At 39.0% G+C, this 15,986-nt stretch overlaps 2 long non-coding RNA genes across 3 annotated transcripts in view; one reads left to right on the top strand and one right to left on the bottom strand.

The window, feature by feature from the left end:
- LOC148427584 (uncharacterized) overlaps nt 1–15,986 on the bottom strand; it is a 33,218-nt gene that overhangs the window by 5,305 nt on the left and 11,927 nt on the right. The window lies entirely within an intron of this gene.
- LOC148427585 (uncharacterized) lies at nt 1,525–14,352 on the top strand. Of its 2 annotated transcripts, none has more exons than XR_015864704.1 (4): nt 1,525–1,641; nt 9,504–9,569; nt 9,669–9,719; nt 14,117–14,352. It is a non-coding gene; the product is annotated as an uncharacterized LOC148427585 (long non-coding RNA). The 2 variants fall into 2 exon arrangements; XR_015864698.1 differs by lacking the exon at nt 1,525–1,641 and adding an exon at nt 2,550–2,692.

Below are 15,986 nucleotides of genomic sequence, written 5' to 3'. Positions count from 1 at the left end.
AAATGCCAATCAACATCTATCATTTCTGTGTTATTGAAAGCATGAAAATGTCATCCATTGGACATGAATGTTGAATGCACTCTCGTTCCCTGTATTAAACATAATGGTGTATAACAGCCTAGGTTTAAACCCCTAGGCATTTTTTTTCCGTTTTGTTTCAATTGCAGTGTGACTGCAGAACATCAGACATGGTGTTAACTTTAATTGTAAATTATAAAACTAAACAAAAATAAAGAAATAGGATGAGTGCAGAATGACGCACCAGAAAAAAAAAAAAGTCAAAAGTTGCGCGCTAGCGGTGGCGTAAGGTTGGGCAAAAATACACAGACGGACCAAGATTACAAATTAGTCTGGCTTGAAAAAACGACGAACCCGACGATGACGGAAAGGGGGCGGGCTCTGCCGAATGACGGACCACCAAAAAAATGCAAGTTGCCCACCTGTGAGTACACGTATTAGTACTAGTTATAGACTACTAGTAGTAATAATAATAGTATACTGTACAATAATAAAGCTTGTTTACCATGTTTGGGAATTTGGCAACTCATGTTGTGCCTCACTGGGCTTTCCAGAAATGGAGCTGGCGAGTTTTCGCTAAGATGACATTTTGGTGAAAGAGTAAACTGCGCTCGGCAAAAATGGACTTTATTTTCATGCCAAGGTAAGGCTGTGTGCTGGTTGTGCAAAAGCAGTCTGACCCACTCTGGGCGCTGTCAACACTGGTCATGCACACTCAAACACATCGATCTTGGTGTAAAGCGCTCACCCCTTCTTTTTCATTCGATTTGATCAGTGCTGATATTTAGGCTAAGTGCCTTAGAAATTGCCTCGTGGGAGGCAATCAATAATTTGGTTGCCCCGACACCCATAGGCTGAAACACTCATTGGCTTTAAACATTCCAACTCACACGTGCACACCAGTGCGCCACTGGCAAACGTCAGTTCACAATAAGACTGTCCGGTGAAGTAGACGGTGAGTGAGCGTCACAAACATGAATATCTCATCCATAATGCACATAGTCGGGTTCACAGAAAGGGTAAGTGTGTGTGACAGGTGTTTGCGGAGGTGCTCTCAAATGCAGCACCCGGACGCAAAAGCCACACTATGAGGAGTTAAAGCAACATCACTGCTCTGGCTTATGAAATGGACCGACAATCTAATGAGAGAACGACCTCAAGGACACACTTGCAACACTCTCTACCGTGAAGGGGGGAGAGGGTGGCAGCAGAAAAAAGGGTAGAGCACTTAATGTTATTTCATGTTCTGCACTTTACTGCTCTGACTCCATTTGGAGATAAAGAAAAGGAGGTCAGACTGAAAGCATGTGACATTCAAAGCGAATCCGTCACTGTTTTATTTGACATTCTCTCAATGGCCTTCACAGCTATTTTAGACAATGTGCGCTTTTCAGAAAGGAAAACAGGTGAAGATGTTGGCGTTCCAGAGGGTTTTATAATTCCTTTGAGAGCCTTTGATTTAAATATAGAGTAACGCGCAACTTGCAGCACATTTTGTAACTCACTCGGCGCTCAGCCGTGTTTGGCTTTGTGTCAGAATAATTGGAAACACTCCCTTGACCGACTGGACGGCCCATGGGGCCACCTCTCCTGTTTGTATCATTCCTCTGTCACCCAAACAAGGCAAGCCACTCACCTTCTACTCAAATTAAATTTGTCTCACTTAAATGTAAATATACCAGGACAACTCAGCATATCCAGAATCGTTTTAAAGGTCTATTATTTCCAGGCTAAACTGCTTTACATGCAAGTCTAAAACATTTAAAATGCCAGCAAGCATTTATGAGTGTGTGTGTGTGCGTGTGTGTATTTGCGTGCGTGCGCATGTGTGTCAGAGCAATAGGAAGGAGGAACGCTCAGCCATGTCACAAACTAATGAGACATGCACTGCTAATATAATTACAAAGTCAAGCTGCCAATGTCAGAGAACAGCTTTAAGTGAAGTCAGTGCGGGACAAAGTGGACATTGGTATGGATGTTCACTCGCAAAATGCTCGATGGTGCTTCCGGTGTAATACGGCGGTATACGTATAGCCACTTAAGGGTAATCATTGTGTATACCCACCTCTAACCTACCCCGATGCGCACCTTTCAGTTATATCCAACTGCCCGATAGCCTCTTTTCCCCCAAGAATGCCTCGACACCATTCAAGGAAGATTGATCCATCAGCCACATAAGCCAAGTTTTGATTCACAGATGTGCATTTTTTCTATATCGGTTGCATTCTGACTTACTTCCAATAATTACCATAAAGGGACGAGCTAGAGGAGTGGGATATCAAGTGTCTTTCGCAGCTAACAAAAGTTCCTGTTCGTTAAGGTTGCTACGGCATTATTTTCAATAAAAGAAGCAGGAAGACTTAACCAGTCTGACTTGGTTTTCTGCTCAACTTCGGGTATTTACGGTAAAAATGAACTCGAGCCGCATGACAAGGAAAAAGGAAAAGCAAAAACATTGAGCCCTTACCTTTGATGCTTTGAACCTATTTGCTTTGTCTTTGCTGTTTTGGACAGTGACGGCACGCGAGGAGTAAAGATCTACACAAGCACAAACGTGTGGTTTCTTCGCCTTGCCACAAGTGCAAAATAAATTGAAAAATTCCAAAAAACCATGTTAGCCTCATGGTGAATATATTTGACATCCATCCATTCTGCTTGTATGACCAGTAATACTGTAAGTACAAACTGCTCCTAAATAAGCCATGATAATTTTATAATAGTTAGTAGAAATGACAGATTTTCGGTTTGAGTTGTCTAATATGTCACTGCTTCTAAAAATGTCCTTATTTTCTTTACTACTTAAAAAAGGTTAACATTAGGAACATACCCACTTCTCAAGGGTCCACTATGCCACTGGCTTCCACTGATAAATCACTTAGTGTCAAAAAAAAAAAAAGAATAAATAAATAAACACACACACACACACACATACACGCAAAACCAGATGTAACTTTAAGGCTAGTGTCTGGCCTCTTTTAGGTCAACAGCAAGTGGATCATATCAGATGTTGAGAAGGCAGTGAATAATTCTCACCCTTCTTCCTTTGGCTCTGATTTGTCAGAGCACAACACTCAACAGAAGCTATACCAGAATCTTCATCTTCTTAAAGGCTGTGTGCAAAATTATTTTTTAAACCTGATAACAAATGACTTCCATTTGTTTGTATTTGTACCAGCGATGCTTTAATCAAATGATAATTTGAAGTTGTGAATTTTTTTCTAATAGCTATGCGACAAATGTCAAAGCAAAGCACAGAATTGCATTCATAGTATTCTTACAATGTGGAACAGCAAAATAACACAAACTGGGTTTGAAAACAGCAACCGTTCGCTGCATGAGAAATTTTAAGGGTTAGGGTTGTGGTTAGAGTTAGACATGTCACCTGCGATCTGACATACAAGCCCAAGGAAATACGTTGAGATCATATTGCAAGTGCAATTAATCGTTCAGCCCGAGCATAAACCTCACATCGGGTTCTGCTTGATTCAATCTGTTAAGCATAAATGGTGAGCAGTATCTCATCAAAGATGCTTGAAGTAACTAGCATTCAAAGCTACTGTATGTTTTCTGGTCAGCCATAACAGCATTTTTTTTTCGCTGTCTCCCAGTAATCTGTCGTTTGTCACACCGTCCCTGTCGCCAGTGTTATTAAAGATGAATAAGGAAGGGACAGGTGGACTAGGTGATTAGGCGTTCAAAAAAATACCGTATTGTCAATTTTTATCTATGCAAAACAACTATTTTCAGCCTGTTTGTTCCTGCATTGTGCTTTGAGGGTACAAACCATCTGAATTATTCATTACGCCTTTATTAAAACACAGAGATGTGCACAACGCAAGGGGTGTTGGAAAACGCATTCGAGCTTTTGATCCTCGTGTAAATGTCAAATGATTTAGCCTGCCGCTGGACCGTAAAACAGCCAGGGAACATGGATGCCTTGAAATGTATTCCGGTAAACTGATTACACCTTAAATTTTAGCAAAAATTGAAAAAAGGTTCCGGTTTGCAAACCATGACTCTCGCATTTTCAAAAAGGATATTAAGTGAGCAAATAAAGCATGACAGGTAATGCCAATTAGTACATAGTTGCTACATGCGGGAAATGGCATTTGTGAAGCTGCTAAGACAGCAGTCAGTCAATGTGGATCATTTAAATGTCTGATAACTTTAAAAATTTGCTAGCTACCACGAACGCGAGAAGGGATCCGTTTAACTAAGCCATAACGCAGATGCAATCACAGTGCAAGACAGAGCAGAGGTCAGTTGAACCAAATATTGCATAAAAATAACTACTTCAGGTAGTCACTCTTTTAAAAGGACACACAAAAAAGCAATCGTAACGTACTGTATGTTCTTGAGTGCCTGTGTGTTATGCAGCACACTTGACCATTTGATATATGGTCAAATCTTGTGTGCCACTGTCTAGACATAAACTGTGGCTGACAGCAGCTCCAACTTATGTGTGCGCATTTATTCATGTTACTATTCTCATGTCTTTAAAGAAACATTTTAAATGACCTCACTTTCATTTTTTATTCTGCACTTACTTCTGTAGATTACATTACATTTCCACGACAGACAGAAATGTGAGAAATAGCTGATTGGACAAATGAATGTGTGTGAAGAATAACTCGTGTGGATGGCAACCAAAAGATTGCTGCAATGTTGAATGTAAATAATTTTACCGACAGAACACTAAAACTACGCATGAGTTTTTCATACCATGTCACAGGTCATCTGAACAGGATTGATAATTGCTGTGTGGATTTAAAGCGGCACTAATAATCTTTTCAACTTTCATAAAGTACTTACATAACTCTCCTGAAGAAACATTGATTTACAGCTACTGTGATTGACGTGTACTTTTTGCCATGGTGTGAGGGGGTTTGCGCTGCTCTTACAGCACTAAAATTCTTTGAGGAAGGGGTGGCAGGATCTTTCCCAAACAATATCCACAAATGTGGTGACTGGCTGCCATACAGCATACACCACATTCCCCATTTGTTACAAAGACGGAGGTCGATTTGAATGTCTACGCAAGATGCTGTAATGGCAAAAGACCCCAAAAACAAGCGAATATACAAAAAGACAAAAACGTTAGCTGTCGTAAAGTTGTGTGGTAACAATAAAAAGCAACCCTTTTTTGGTGGTCTCCCGATGCATCACTAAACCAAAAAGCAAAGGGGTTCAACTGGGTTTTACCTATTTCATGTACTGTACATAAAAGCAGGCTTTAAGAGCTTTCTTGATAATAACCAATGTGACTTGCTGTTGCATCAATAGTAGTGCAATGACAGTGCTTTTAGACCTTCCATCTTTTCCTTTGTCCATCACAATAGACGTTCAGTGGTACCAGCCATTTAAATGAGCAAAACGAAATTGAACACAGTTTAATGTTTTTTCCATGAAGCTCGATGCCCCTTGCCATTATATGCGGAAATATACTAAAAGCCAGATTTCAGACGTCATTTTTACTTGTTCAATTGTTGCTGTCACAAATGAAAAGAAGCCATATTGTGTGTCCATACCTATTTGATTATGCCAATTTAGCTGTCTTTTGTGGCAAAAAAGAAAAAAGTGAACTAGTGAGATGGTGGGTAATGGCGAGTGCAAAAAGCCTCAAATAATCACACTGTCAAATCTAAAAACCTAGCACGGCCCATGCATGAAAGCCAACATTTTTTCTTCTTTCAATTCCATTCAGCACAGACTGATTACTGTGATTATAGACTGGCTTTGCCCGCTCCACCATAGAAATACTTGATCCTTGTACAAGCGCTGCACATTAAGACTGTACGTTAACACTCGCTCATATGTACACGCCGGAACAATGAGCACAGATGGGTTTTATGTATTTAGCGAGCTTTTCTGTCTTACTGTCTTCCTTTTTTACTCTCTTTGTTAAAGCGTTGTGCCAAGCCCTCAAGGCACACTTGAACTACCTCAGTGGTTGTGCTGACAACAGCAGTCACAAACAGCATTGTGCCGCTCTTAGTCGCGTATGTTTTTCTGACTCATCTACAAGTCGCCGCTAATTGGGAAGAATCATTTGTTTTATTTAGAACTACAAAAGTGCAGCAAATAACCGCAGCCCTTTTACAGGGAAGACCCGTTGGATGTCTTTGATGATTCAGAGAGGATTGATTGTCTGGCAAGGGCTTTTGGAAGCCAGGCGACACAAGCTTGGCATAATGACTCACTGTTTGGGATTGTGTGCTTAATTCTAATCAGTGTATTGCAGCAGCTTATTATTTGGTGAGTTTTTCAAATGATAACATGGACATGACAGAGGTGGCAAGCTAAAAGTGAGTGACATACATACTGTAGCAAAAAAGGAAGGTAACATGAAAGCTTTTGCGACAGCATTGACAATTCAAGTGGTCCTTAGATGTGTCTGTGTCATCCAAAGGGTGTTTTTTTATTTTATTTTATTTTTTTACCAGTCATTAATTGTTTAACAAAATCCAAACGTTAAATCTATTTTGACATTCAGCTCGATCATGTGCTACTCCAGGCCTGCAGGTGTTTATTGTTCAGAACGTCAATCCCTCACTGGATTTTATGTCGAGTGCTTCTCCATAAACTGCTTTATGGTGTTGTTAAGTGTCGGCACAATTTGCATAGCACTCCTAACCATCTCTGGATCATATGTACGCTAAAAATAGAAAATATCTTTCCAAAAACTAAAGCTATCCGTCAGTCAAAGTTTAGGCTTCAATAAATCTAAAAAAAAACATTCAGTTTGTGTAACTAGAAAGTTTTACTTTCAAGTAATGTTATTGCTTAAGCCAAAGCAAACCCATTGTTGCTTCTCCTAATTTAAAATAATTAAGTTGGATTCATGACATAAAATAAGAAATATTTCAGTTTAACCTGGGAAAAAAAAGCCTATATATTTTAGTTGTCCTATTTCTGTATTTGAAAAATATTTAAAATGACAGGCAAGGTAACTTTTACACAGTGCACAATTACAACTGAACTACTAAAAAAAAAAAAAAAAAAACCTTAAAAATTGCTGTGAAAAATGTTTTGATAGAGTTCAGTCATATAGGCATGCAAGACAATCAGCGAAGATTTCAATTTATGGGAATTTTGTTCTATGTTCCTTCCGTGACTATTTTAAAGCCTTTGCGTCAGCGCAAAGAATCTGCTCTCAGTGACTATGGTAACTTGCTCCACTTTGTCAGCCTCATTTCTTCTAATTGCGCAAAAAAAGAAAACGCAAATGCAACTCTGAAAATGGAAAGAAGCAAAGCTGAGTACAGAACTAAAGAGCAAACGTATTTACTTCTGCATTCATAACACATAAAACTACATGCTTTTTTTTTAATCTATTTCCTGTGAAATTCAAAGTTACAAATGAAGTGACTGCCACAAGGATTATTATTACAAGCAAACGTGTTTTCTGAAAAACACATGCACATTTTATTGAGGAGCTTGGCCATTGTTGCTATATACAGTGTTTTTGCACGGTTAATGGGGAATGAATAGTGAAAAGTAGGATGCTCTTTGAGGACTCATGACAGAGAGTAATTAAGGGCGAACTACTGTAGCATCTATTTACAGACTGGAGCTGCCACTCGGTTACATTTTGTAAATAATGCTGAAAATAATACTGTCGGTGCATGTGGCTAAACCCTCTGTAATACAATTCATTGTGCACAACGCAACACGTGTCCACGCACATTAATTTTGCTTGAATGGGCTCGTGTATCAAACTTCACCTTTAATGTTACCGGTGACATCTCTACATTTTCATGAAAAGAAGTCAGAGACTCTTAACCGGACTTGTCTGAGCTCATAATGTCTAACTTCTTCAAACTTCTTCACACTCCAGTGCTTGTGGGCTGTGTCCTCTGGATCTTTCAGCCCAAATCACCTCATTTCATTTGGCTCCATTATACTTCATCACGCCTCATAGCTCCCGTATGACTTCACCAAACTTAATTTGCCCTTCTGTCTACGCGCAACATGCAGAGCGACACAATGAGGGTGCCACATCCTCAATTAGTATCCACTCATCCACCTCTGGAATCCATTATGTTTGCCTACCTTAGCTTATTTGCACTTCCCCCGTCTTCTTAACTTCACATTTTGTGCCTGAAAGACGACGTCTGGCGCGCACAATTACTGGAGAGCTATTTGCTTCCCTTCAATATCATACTTATAAAGCTTTGATGGTGCCGAGTTCAGCTCTTGAGAGGATGGTGGGTAAAACTAAGTTATTCCCATTTGATCTTTAATGTGCTTAAATGGATGTCTGTATTTGCTCACCCACTACTGTTTTTCTGGAGAATAGACGGAAATCAATATCCGAGCATGTGTGAACATGATGTTCAGTAGCACTAAAAAGAAAGAAGAATTCCACCATTGTGGTTAATAACCGGTGTCTGGATTCAGGCTGTCTTTGTGTTCTAAAGCAAGCAGCCTACTGTTAAGCCATGTGCAGAGACATGATTAAATACCAGAGTGTTGAAATTAAGAACATCTGGCTTACAAACACATTTGTTAGCACGCAGACAATTAAAACTTGTATGATTAAATATGCCCTGCGACTGGCCTGCACCCACTTCACCCAGGGGTGCCCCCTGCCTGAAGACGGCTAGGATAAGCAACAACCAGCAAGCCAGCAACCCTAGTGAGGATAAGCGGCTAAAACATGGATGGATGGTATCAAAAATCTCCTTAATGAACGTATTATGATTATGAAGAAAAAAAAAATGCTGCTTTGGTGTCTGCCCGCGTCCCTCATGTTTGGTGATTGTTATCATAAGGTGTCACTGTAATCATACGAACAAATGATTTACAGTGAAAACGGCACCAAATTTGTGAGCGACATTTTATTGGGGGAAATAGAGCAAAAGTTGAAAATCCAGAACCAAGAAATCTACCTGGATCTACTGCACGCTTATTCTGGAGCCTACGTGTTCGTGGTTCCAAGAAAAGTATCCTGGTTCCAAAATGTGATGAAAATATTTTGAAGGCCATTAACTTGTACAAGACAGATTTGAATATGCTGCAGCGCAAACCACTCAGGGAAAACAGCCACCATTAATGACGAAGACAGGAAAAAGAATGACAAAGCTATCGCTTCCACAACTGTTCTGTGATGGACTGGAAGTGAATATTGTGCTCTGACTGATGCAACATTCCACAACGTCCACAAACCAAGCACCAGCTTCAGTGATCCTTCCGCACTCTTCATTGTTTTAGTTATTGTGCGCCTGCGACGTCATCCATTTCCAAAATGATGGATATAGCTGGTGTCGCATTCTAAACAGGATCAAAAGTGCAGTCCTCATGCATATCATTGAGCAAATCTTATGTAATTTGCAAGCAATAACCTTATTACACACTGGAAAAGAAATTAAAACATTTGTTGTATTTTCAATAATGTCTTCTTTAATGATGCTTGACTTAATTTGATACTTTTTTGACCTCATTGACATGGGCAGGACTGATCCCTGGTCCATTATTTCCTATAGGAATCTCAACAAAATCTGAAAAAATGGTTTCCATGGATCGGACTATTTGATGTTGAAAGTTCCGGGGTATTTCTACTTTCTACTAAACAGCGCACATAATTGAACATTGTCTTGCTTCAATGCAGAATTGAAAATGATTTTATTTTTTGTGAATGTTCCCGTAAGATGATTCTTTGGCAATTTGGGCAGGGGGATGACCAGCAAAGAAAAGAGAAGGTGAGGTTACCCAATGTCCATCAGAAACACACATTAAGTAAGTACGGGACTCGAGAAACAGTATTATAAGGATTATGATTACAACCGCCCATACTTACGAATCAAGACTTAGAAAAAACAACCTACAAAGCGCGAATTTTCCTCATATTTTGAGCTCTGCGGCTTATAGTCAGTGTGGCTTATATGTGTTTTTTGTTTGTTTTGTTTTTGCTTTGTTTCGTTTTGTTTTGTCTTGTTTTGCTAGCCACCAGCAAGCAAATGAGGTGTCAATTTATGGAACAACTATCAAATAGGATTGAAAAGATGTGAGTCAATAGCTGTGCTCAAAAAGAGTTAAAACAATATATATATATATAATATATATATATATATATATATATATATATATATATATATATATATATATATATATATATATATATATGTGTGTGTATAGGGAGGGATGGATGGATGGATGGATGGATGGATGGATGGATGGATAGATAGATAGATAGATAGATAGATAGATAGATAGATAGATATCTATATATATATATATATATATATATATATATATATATATTATATATATATATATATGTGTGTGTATAGGGAGGGATGGATGGATGGATGGATGGATGGATGGATGGATGGATGGATGGATGGATGGATGGATGGATGGATAGATAGATAGATAGATAGATAGATAGATAGATAGATAGATAGATAGATAGATAGATAGATAGATAGATAGATAGATAGATAGATAGATAGATATGTCTAAGGTTAATAAAAGTTGGGGTAAATTTGTGATGTGTAAATTTTATATGCAGTACACAGTATATGTGATTTTGTTTATGTATTTATGATTGTATATGAATTATGTAGAGTGTGTTATTCTGTTCATTAAAATAAACCATCAAACAGAGGGGGACTAAAAAGATGCTATTGAAGTATTGGTTTCGATTTTGAACTGCTATTTAACTAACAGATATCCATCCATCCATCTATCCATTTTCTATAAATATGTTGGGACTAAACAGGCAGGCATGTTCAGTCTGTTAAAGAGAAGATGTTGCTGTTGGCAGACAATTACAAAAAAAAATTAAATAACTAAACAAAATTATAAACTTCATGTACAATCTTTTTGCGTAAAATCTGATGTTATTAAATGCAGTTTATAGTCCAGTGCATCTTATCCATGACAAAAATATTTTATTTTGCTCATATTTTGCTTATATACCAGTGCACCTTATCGTCGGGAAAATACGGTAACTGTAGCTGCAGCTACAGCTATCTGCAGCTAAATTGTACGAATCAGGACGTTCATTTGAAATGGTGTAGAAAGTGCGGACGGCATTTGTTGATGGCGTAGCACACCTGAGGGCCAGAGGCCGTTTGCAAATGCATTGGAAGAACATCGTTATATTTTATTGAGTCGGGTGAAGTTATCATACCTCAGCTGCAGAGGAGCATTTCTTCACAGGTTTTGTTGTGTATAATTTGGCCACTGAGGAGTAGATTTTATAACTCTTATCAAAGACTCAATACATAGATGCCCTGAAGCACAAGTGCAGCGTAACATTGCATTAAATACAATGAATTACCTGACGCCGTGCATGTGCAGTATTCCTGTCGACCTGGTGGGCTAGTGGGCCTTTTGGGTTGTTTTATTCTCACTACTGCAGAGATCAGTCATGAACAAGACGGATGAAGATGGTAAATCTTATTGTCATTTCTATTATCTTTTTATTGAAAGGCCATGCGTTTGTCTTTCCCAGGACGCTTGGCGACTGAGTACTTTAAGGGTTTGGGGAGGGTCTGCGTGCCCCTGAATGAAGTGTGATCAGAAAACAACACAGCGGGTCATAAAACTGCTCTGCGCTAGCTCAGAGAAATTTGGTGGCGTGCTCCCTTTTTTGCAGAGTAGAGGCAAAACTTTCCTGGGGCTTGAACACAATTATTTGTGGTCGCAGGAGTGTAATGTACAATACAGTATGTCCATAGCCTAACTGGATATCATCTTTGCTGGGTTAGAATAGCAAAAATAAAATGTTGTTTTGAAAACGGAATTCTTAATTAGAATGCAGTAACGGATCATTAAACCTATAGTCATTTTCAACTGCTTATAAGGTCCGAGGTCTATGCGATGTTGACCTAACATGAGCAGTCACAGTGATTGTTCAAATGCAGTGGCACAATACGGTTTGCAAGTAAGTTGTCCTTCCACCTATTTGTTTGCTGCGCCACTTTCTTGGAGCTCAACTTGCATTGGGGGAGAGGCAGAGTACAACTTGTTTACAAGTACTAAAATAACCTTAAGTCTCAAATTATGTTCCTTCAAACATTTTTAAAACTCTTCCAAACTAAAAAGTAAAAGCCAGGCATTTAAATATTGCGACAATTCACGAGCAGGGACATTCCTTCGGGTGACTAGCAATTTTGGATTAACCAGTTCCGCTGTTCTGTCCAATTTTTACAAAGGTTGTTTTTTGTTTTTTCTTTCCAGCAAGCCAATTTTTGGGGGCCAGGTTTCTATTAGTGAGTCATACTTTGTGATAAACCCATTGTATAGGAATTTGACTGTTCCTTCTTGTGTAATACCAGAACTAGAGCTACTCCCTGTTTACAAGTCTAGAAATCATGGGAAATGTTGTCGGACCAACTGCAAGCTGAGCATTTCTGGTTTCACATTGAGGTCTTTTGTGCCAATTGACTTTCAGTTTTCTGAACAAGATTTTTGCAAAATAAATACATTTTAAACAATGTTTGCGTTGAACAATTGAAAGCAAAAGAAAGAAATCACTGTGCTCACTCGTGTTCGACATTTGGCTCGAGGTGCTCACCCAGTAGGCTATCCTGAATAACTGTACAAATACCCACTCGGTGCACCATGTGGCAGAGGGTACGCGGAAACCTTTTACTACTTATTTGACATTCCAAACGCACAACAGTTGCATTTCATCTCCTGCATTAAGAATTGGCACAATACCGTGACAGAGCAAAAAGAAAAATGTTGAAAAGTTTAATGACTTGGTTAGCTCTGTTGAAGCGGCACCCAAGATAGCATTAAGCATAAGCTGAAATAAACAAGCATCGGTCACCAGACTGACCAGTAATTACTTTTGTTTGAAAAGCCGGTCACCTCTTATGTGATGTTCTTTCTTTGCAAATTCTGACACTGACAGTATTTAGAGCGACAGTATGTCTTTGCTATCTGCCATTAGCTTATTGTTACATTGATACTGTCATAGAGACATTGGGTCATGTTCTGACAGGTTTCTGACACTTCCCTGTAAGACAGCATGAAGTGTTGCGATTTTCGCCAACACTGAGCAGAGATATTAGGCACCTTCCTCCTTGCTAGGGTGACAAAGCAGAATCTCATATTAGTCTGATATCTTTGTGACATCTGGCTTTTGAGAAGGGGAATTATGAGGCCACAAGCAATCCGAGAGAGCAGAGATGCATGGATACAACAGTGACAGCTATCACAGCAGCTGTAATTTCGAGCATGCATTATTCAATGGTACTTTAAGATCAGTGAGACTTTGAGATTATTTACACTTTGAAAAGTGGCAGCATGGCAATTGCAGACATGTCCTGCCGAGCCCAATGGTAATATCTCAGCTTGTGAGCGCAGGTATGAGTTTGGCACATTTCTAACATCCAAATTGTTTTTTTTTTTTTTTTTTTTTTTTTTACTTTAGCTTGGTGTGTACTATGGTGTGTTCTATGTCACTTAAGGAAAACAAATCTATCTTTACCAAACCTTCAACCTTTACCAAACAGAAAATCAATGCTGTTTATTTATCCTCATCCATCTATCTGGCCTAATTTACATCACTGCACTTACACTTTTAACTACATTATTCTAACATTGCAGTCTATCCACCATCACTGGACTACACCTATCACAACTCTTGTGTGCACTGTGACAGTAATGTAAACCCATGGGCAAACTTGTTGGTACCCATTGCATCGGTGACACAGTATCATGTGTCGCGACTCCTTTGCAACAGAATTCAAAGGGGATTGGTAGTTAATGTTGAAAGCTGGCTTGTCGGGTGTCTACCTCAAGAAGACAGCAGTCACTTTTATTCTGTTTGGCTGTACAGGATGACTTATCAGACTATTTTTGCAATTGTGTCTGTTTGTCCAGAGTCATCTTACATTCATTATGGTAATTGTCATGGCAGGCAGCGATGACTCTCAAACATGCTGTCCACTGAGCTTGGCCCATGTACTGTGGCCCTTGCTCTAACACAATCTGCGTTGTCTACGGTATACGTGTGTGCCTGTTTCTATTTATGCCCCAGCTACAGGCCTTCCCTACAAATATTACTCAAGTTCCCGCTATTCTTCTTTGACTAAATCCTCTTCTTGCTGCCTACGTCCTTTCTGCCTGTCTGTGTCAGAATGCAGGGTGTGACGCTCGGGCCACGGAGTTATAAGCAGAAACATCTCTCCATCTCACCATGAAGACAAAGAGGGGGCATTATCAGGCAGAGGGATAAACTCTGTGTTCAGTCCTCAACTATAAATAACCTCCTACAACATCCTCATTGGCATTCATGAGGTGAAATGGCACCGTATGGAAAATCAAGTGCTGTATGTCTTGTGTCTTATTTGCTTAATAAAACATCACAACATAGCATCCATCACGCTTATTATTATTATTATGGATTTGTCTAGCTTGATCACTACTCTTCTAGGAAACTTCCTAGCTAGTTTACATCTATCAGAGTATCATAAAATGACCTTCACAGTAATAAAATAACAAATGAAATATGTGTAATTCAAAGAAATAATGTACAGTAATCACATTTTCCTTGTCAATATATAAAATTGCTTTATTGTTCAGTTAAGTGCTGCAGTTCAACTTATATGCAGCCAGGTCAGTCTTGGCTGGCGTGAAAAGAAATTGGAATAATAAATTTAATCTATGTAAACTATTAACATTTCTTCACCTTTAGCACTCATGCGCATGCACTGCACTAGTTGAAAGAATTCAGTTTTATTTCATTTACTTATTTATTTTATATACAGTATTATATGTCGTCAACCGTTGAGTCAGATGACCAAATACACAAAGTGGCGTGATATGCCTTTGGCAAAATCTTATAATGCATCACCCTTTCTGGTAATGGTTGGCACCGGTGGTTAATTTAGAACTCTGAATTTTTATAGATTGCCAACAAGTTAGCGTATTTCTTCATTATTGTATGTATGCGGTTGTGTGTATTGGTCATGCCATCGAAGATGAGGAGAGGACAGTACATCGAGCTATCATAGGTGTGTGCCTACCCAGGTAAACAGATTCTTCATGGTGTAACTGCTACTCTGAGCAGCAGGGGCTGTGGTTTGTTCACATTCACAGGGATACATTTAGGGTTACGCCAAAGTCTGTTTTCTGCATTTATTCCACCTGATGTAATGCAGCTTCAACCTGGCCAGGGGGTTGTTTCTGACCACTTGAAATAGCCCTCATTTTGACACCTCAAAGCTCTGATGAGCTTGTTTACACAGGAGAATGGTATTCCCGACCTTTTGAGTTTGCCTATGTCTAAATGTATGTTATTCTGTCTATTTCTATGCTGCCATTTTATTGTAATTAATGATTAATGATAACAATTATGATTCATTATTCCTGCGCCACTGGGACAACATTGTCAGGTTTTCATCAAAACCACTTTTCAGCTGCAGCATTGATTTGAGAAAAGTCACTAGGGTCAATTAAAAAGAATAAACACGCACACACTTATACAGTAGAAGAGGCATTTGTTTGAAAATATTGGCAGGGTTAAGTCAAAGAATGATTGATACAGCGAGCAAGAGATCAGTGTGTGTGTGTGTGTGTGTGGGGGGGGGGGGGCATTTGGCTCTAAAGGGACAATTCCCCTTAATTGTTTCACTTACAATAACATATGAATAGGTATACATCAATTAATTAAAAAAATGCAACCAAAAAAAAAATAATATAATTTGCAAAAATCGAACTCAAATCCATCATTTGAAAATTTTACTCGCACGTTGTGATTCCCTGCCACAACTATTGGGTGGGTATGAGGGTCAATGACACAGTCGTGGTTGCGGGACCATGGGGTGGGGGTCACAGAGTTGTGGTTGCAAGGTGTTCTTCAGTTGCACACATTACATGCACAGCCATCACCCATAAAGCTGTATGAACGTGTACCAATGTCTTGGAAATTGAACAGAAAAATTGAAACGGTAAAATCTGTTTTCAAAGGGCCAAGTCTCTCAATCTTATTGGAAAAATTATGTTAA

Source organism: Hippichthys cyanospilos, chromosome 2 (assembly GCF_059441005.1).
Source record: "Hippichthys cyanospilos isolate Australia breed blue-spotted pipefish chromosome 2, RoL_Hcya_1.0, whole genome shotgun sequence".
NCBI classification, from domain to species: domain Eukaryota; kingdom Metazoa; phylum Chordata; class Actinopteri; order Syngnathiformes; family Syngnathidae; genus Hippichthys; species Hippichthys cyanospilos.
This window is presented reverse-complemented; position numbering and strand designations above follow the sequence as displayed.